Genomic DNA, 6,257 nt, shown 5'->3' with positions numbered 1-6,257 from the left:
GAACTGGAATAAAACGGTTTTTGGTAATATAGACAATAATATCAAAGATCTAATTACTAAGCTTAATAACATTAATTCAAAAAAAGATTACAACACTATACACAAACAACTAGAAGAACTGTACACACTACAAGAATATTTATGGAAAGAAAAATCTAGGAACAACTTCATCACAGTAGGAGATAAAAACACTAAATTCTTTCACTCTCAAGCCATACAACGGAACAGAACTAATAAAATCACAGCCATTAAAGACTCCAATGGTGATTGGCAAGAGGGTCTAGATAACATCCAAGCTATTTTTACTACCCATCTTCTCAACATTAGCACGTCTCAGGGTAAAACTGACAACCACTCCATTCTCAACCTCTTCCAGACCTCCATCACCCATGAGCAAAACATAGAGCTATCCAATATCCCTGATCAGGAAGAAATTAACAACGCTATAAATAGTCTTAAAAAAGAGGCGGCCCCGGGGCCAGACGGATACCCCCCTTACTTCTTTCAATCTAACTGGGATACTGTCAGTCCCAATATTTACAACTTAGTTCAAGAATTCTTTGATTCGGCGGTGCTTCCGCAAGACACTAACCATACTCACATTTGCCTCATCCCGAAAACCACTACCCCACAAACTCCAGCGGACTTCAGACCTATTAGCCTCTTAAACACTACGTATAAAATTATTACGAAAATCTTGGCCAATAGATTCAAAAGCACGTTACATAACATCATTTCCCCGTTCCAGGCCGCTTATGTCCCTGGAAGACAAATCTCAGATAATATCATCATGGGGCAGGAAATCATTCACTCCCTCAAAACCATGAAAGGAGCGACCGGATACTTTGGTCTTAAGCTGGACATGTCCAAGGCTTTTGATAGGATAGAGTGGAGTTTCCTTACGGAAATCATAGCCAAGCTGGGTTATTCGGATCACTGGATCAAAATGATCACCCAATGCATTACAACCCCCTCTATGGCGGTTTTAGTCAATGGCCGTCCTGAACCTATTTTCCACCCTTCTAGAGGAATCAGACAGGGAGACTCCCTCTCCCCATTCCTGTTCACTCTAGCAATGGAGGGGCTAAGCAGACTTCTGAAAGAGGAACAGGATAAAGACAATTTCATAGGCTTCCCTACCAAAAATCCTAATCTTTCCATTTCTCATCTCCTCTTCGCAGATGACTGCATCATCTTTGGTCGCAACTCTCTTGATAATATCCACTCCCTTAAGTCTATACTTAAGGACTTTTGCGATGCTTCTGGTCAAATGATCAACTACGCAAAATCTAACATCTTCTACTCTAAAAACTCACACCCAAAATTTAAACGTATGATCATGCGTTCCCTTAAAGTTAAATATGCCGCCACTTCGGAAAAATATCTAGGTTCACAACTATTCATCGGCGCTAACAAAAAGCAAATCTTTAACGATATTCTTCAAAAAATTAAAATGAAATTAGACAAATGGAATCACAGTTTCCTGTCTCTAGCGGGTCGCACGGTAGTCATTACGAGTACCAAATGCAATGATTTGCCCTTCCTAAGGGCATTTGCAAGAGCATTACGACTTTACAAAAGTCGTTTTGGTGGGGTAAGTCCAAAGGTATATGTACCAAATCCTGGTCTTCCATATGCCTTCCAAAATCCATGGGTGGTCTGGGTATCCACTCTACAGAGTTGGATAACCAAGCTATGTTAAGCAAATTAGCTTGGAGAATTAAAACCGAGCCGGAATCTATGTGGGTTAAGCTAGTGAAAGCCAAATACTTTGATAGGACAGATAACCCAGGACGGACGAAACCATATCACTCTTGGATATGGAAGAACATCAATAAGTATCTTAAGATAATTGAAAACTATTCGATTTGGTAAGTCCATAACGGTAAGAGTATTAATATTTAGACCGATAATTGGATTCCCAATACCCCGTCTATCCCGCATAACCAAAACTCTAACCTAACTAAGGTAGCACAGCTCATCAACCATGGTACATGGGACGAAACCTTACTTAATCATGAATTCGATAATGAGACTAAAAACCTTATCCTCACCATCCCGATTGGGACAGATAGTGAAGATCAAAGGAAATGGACTCTCACAAAAAATGGTAAATTTAGTGTCAAATCAATGTATCAACATCTGAGGCTCAGTATGAATTCTCCCCAACCCCGGTCTCCTATTTGGAACTTTCTTTGGTCTCTACCAGTGGTTCCTAGAGTTCAAATTTTTATATGGAAAATCTGTACTAACGCTCTCCCTGTTAAGGAAAGAATAGGAAAGTACATAGATAACAACCGAATCTGTCCGAACTGTAATGAGATAGAAACCATCGAACATGCCATTCTTCACTATCCTATTGCGAAAAATATTTGGTTCTATTTTAATATAATTTCAGAAAACATTTTATTAGTAAGAGACTGGATCTTCTCCTGGGAAAACAATAACCTGACAGCCTACGTGACTAACAATATACATTTTGCAACCATCATGTGGAACATTTGGAAAATAAGATGTGACCATTGCTTCCAACACGAAATAAACAAGCTGGACAATATGATTTCGATCATTTCGACATACCCACAAGTACAAAAGGAACATAAACCTCAAACCAAAACAGAACAAGATAAATGGAAACCCCCTGAATCGTCTTTTGTAAAGATAAATGTAGATGCATCATTCATAGACATGCAAAATATAACGGGAATCAGTCTAGTCATCCACGACAATGATTCTAAATTAGTCGAAGCTGCAACTTTCACAGCTAGAAGCAGAAACTCAGAGGAAGGTGAGGCAATTGCAGTCTTTAAAGGAATGCAATGGGCAGAATCTCATGAATATAAAAGAATTATAATCGAAAGCGACAACATCAACATTATAAAATACCTCCAGAAAGGAAAGAATAATATTCAATGGCAATCTCAAGTTCATATGAACAAGATCCAAGAAATAAAAAAGAGCTTGGAAATAGTCAAATTCTCTCATACAAGCAGGAAATTCAATGAAGTGGCAGATAAGCTGGCAAAATGGGCACGAACGAAAAACAGATCGAAAGCTTGGAAACATGTACCTTATTTTCTTTGTAGGATGTATTGTAATAGAACTCTAATTTCTATCTAATATATTTTATCTCTTCAACAAAAAAAAAAAAAAAGATGAAAATGAGGAGTTGCGTCTATATTTGAGGAGTGAAAAACTACTTTAAATAGGGTTAAGGAACATACCACCCTACATCCAAGGTGAAAGTAACTTCAAGTCTAACTCGGTTTCGTTTTTTTTGGGTTAATTTGGATTTAGTCCCCACCTTTTTGACCAACCCGAAGACTTGGTCTCCATATGAGGGAAAATTCAAGTTGACCCCTAATTGTGTATGGCAAATTGATTTAGCCCCCAATTATTGTCAAACTTTTCAGTTATACTCTTATGACATTTATGTAACGGGTAGTTTTATAGGGCCCCCCTATTAGTGTTATAGGGGCCTTCCACAAGGCAAATTTGAGAGAGAATTTGTGAAGGAAGGGTGCGCCTATAACATTTATGGGAGGCCCCTAACTGTGTTATTGATGATACTCTCTCAACTAACAGAATTTATACTGGAACCTAAATATACTTGATTTTTACTGTTGGTGTTGGTTAGCAATTTAAGACACTATTTTAATTAGTTTTGTTTAGTTATTTTTGTCCAATAGTTGTCTTTAGTAAATTGAAGTTGCATATAGTAACATCCAAATTTTTTAAGGCTCCTATAAAAGCAATGCCAAAATGGGTAAAATTCCATTGAATAGTACTGTATACTAGTAAAATTTAGATGAGATTCTTGAATTGTATTATGTTCGAAGATACGGATGAAAAGTGATGTTTGATGGATAGGCATACACTTCTATCTTTTTTTTCAAAGAAACCACATAATATACAAGTTCAAGTTAATGAGACAACTCAAAAATCATTATCACTGTTTTTCGAGATTTTCCTTTTGAATTTTAACTCCTATCAAAACTAGATTGGTCGACTCAAAAGATTTGGTTGATGTTTTGACATCTATTATATGTTAGTGTGCGAGGAGGGGGAGGAAAACTTTGTCAGAACCATTCGCCAAAGCCTGCGAAGGGGAACGAATTCCTTTTGCCCGATTACCCCCCTCGGAAACGATGGTGAAGGGAGAGGGGATAGATAGAAAATCATAATGATGGTACAGTGGTCGGTGTGGTTGGGGGGTGAGAAGAAAGGAATAGGATTCAATGGGTCGAATACATGTAATCTACTATCTAATTTTGTGAGGTGAATTTGATAAATTAGAGGTGGAAGATAAACTAATTTATGTATGCCTGTAAGTTACAATCAGTTTTGTGAACTAATTTTAGTAAGTACAACTAGTTTTGTGAAATTTAAAGTAGTACTTATTATAAAAAGAAAATAAAAAACATACCCTCAAGTTATTAGTAATTTTATAAGCGTATAAATTTTCTTATAATATGTTTTTAATCAAACATAAGGCAATTTTTGGAAATTATGATCGAAAATGTTCAGAAAAAGTATACTTATCTTGGACCTAAATGAGAAAGAAAGAGAGTATTAGGAGAGAAGAGGTGGTTGAAAATTATAGTGGTGGAGGAAATGTGAGATGACGACTAAAGATAAAATTATAATAAGTAAATTTTTGGACTAAAACATAGATGTCTTCTAAATCAATTATGATTACTGAGTCTGTAGAAACTGTTATTTGTATCATACTAATACAAAATCAATAAATAGTGGATTTCTGGTTATACTGAACTTTAATTTGGCGACCTTTGAATGTTTTTATTGACTTGTAACCTTCATATACATTTTATAAGAATAGAAGAGATAGAGGAGAGAAAGGGAAGTTATAGTTTTGGCTCTAATGAGAGGAAAATGAGAAAGGACGAAAACAATATTATATTTATCTTTTTTTTGAAATCTAAAAACTTTATTGATTAGGCAAAGTCAAGATGGATTACAATAAGAAGTTAAAAGAAGAACAAAGCACAAAGAAGTAACCCTATGCCCACTGCATGTGAAGAAGGAGGCATTAGTTTCTGTGTGTCTTTAGTGGTTCCCACTATCATGAGTTCATGACCCATTTTCACCATTTCCACCTTTGGTTTACGTGGTTGAGTAACTAACTTTGAGTGGGGGTGTCCCTCCCCACATGTACGAAGGTCAACGCTTATAATTGTTTCTCCACCACGAACTGGAGTGATCGGAGAACGTCCATCGACCGTCGGTCGAGATCCTACTTCCAATGTCAGTTCAACATCTTCCTCTACGAAACCAGAAGCTTGAGTCTGACCCCGATCTCTATTTTCTGTTTCCCACAACTGCAATACTTTGATCTCCAAGAGATCCATGAGTTTCAGCCTGATAGGACGATACGCAATGGAATGACCCAAGAACCCACAATAGAAGCAAAATCTCCCTATCTTCTCAAACCTAAGTTGAACATTATGAGTTTGAACTTGAACAAAGAACCATGTTGAATCAAAATCACGTTCAATCGGAGATTTTTCTGCTTCGCATCTTTCGACCAAGATTATATCCTCCCTTGTGATCCATAGGGCTTTGCGTGTGACTAAGTCCACTTCTCCTGAGATTTCTCTATAAATGAAGTGAGTTGTTGAAGAAGCTCCAAGTAGTTGTCCATGATCAAACACTCGAACAGGAAAAAACGCGAAAACAACAAAAAGATCTTATAGATCAACAAAAACATGCTCTAAAGACCAACAATGAAAATAACTATTTATTAGAAACGAAAAAGGAAAGGAATCCGGCGTAGGTCCCTTCGCCGGAGAAGCAACGAAAATCTCGAAGTGTTTTTCTAAAAGCGGTTATGGAGAGAGAGAGAGAGTCTTGGAGTCATCACTGGTTACTCTAGCCCATTCAATATTTTGTTACCAAATAGGTTGGATGGGTTGCATCAGAGACTAAATAGGTGTCCCATTAGTCACCAATTAACTGACTCCTCCATTACTTCATAAAAGAAAACAATAAAAACAACTTATTGGATAAGTGAAAGATGGGCAAAACATCTTCTTCATTGAGATATTAACTAACAAAAAAAAAAGCCATTCGAATTAGAGGTAACGAAGTTTTAGAGGCGCCTCTCTCTCTCTAGTGTTGGAAGCGTATGCTTCCTTCACAAATTTTCTCTTTAATTTGTTTTGAAATAGTGGTGGCCAACGCATCATCTGTCCACAAGTGAGTTGGCAAGACAGTTTATAGGGCAACACGGAACAACT

This window comes from Eschscholzia californica, unplaced genomic scaffold (genome assembly GCF_041429995.1).
Source record: "Eschscholzia californica isolate CP2 unplaced genomic scaffold, dmEscCali1.0.p SCAF_3, whole genome shotgun sequence".
Classification (NCBI taxonomy): domain Eukaryota; kingdom Viridiplantae; phylum Streptophyta; class Magnoliopsida; order Ranunculales; family Papaveraceae; genus Eschscholzia; species Eschscholzia californica.
Note: the sequence above shows the minus strand (reverse complement) of the source record.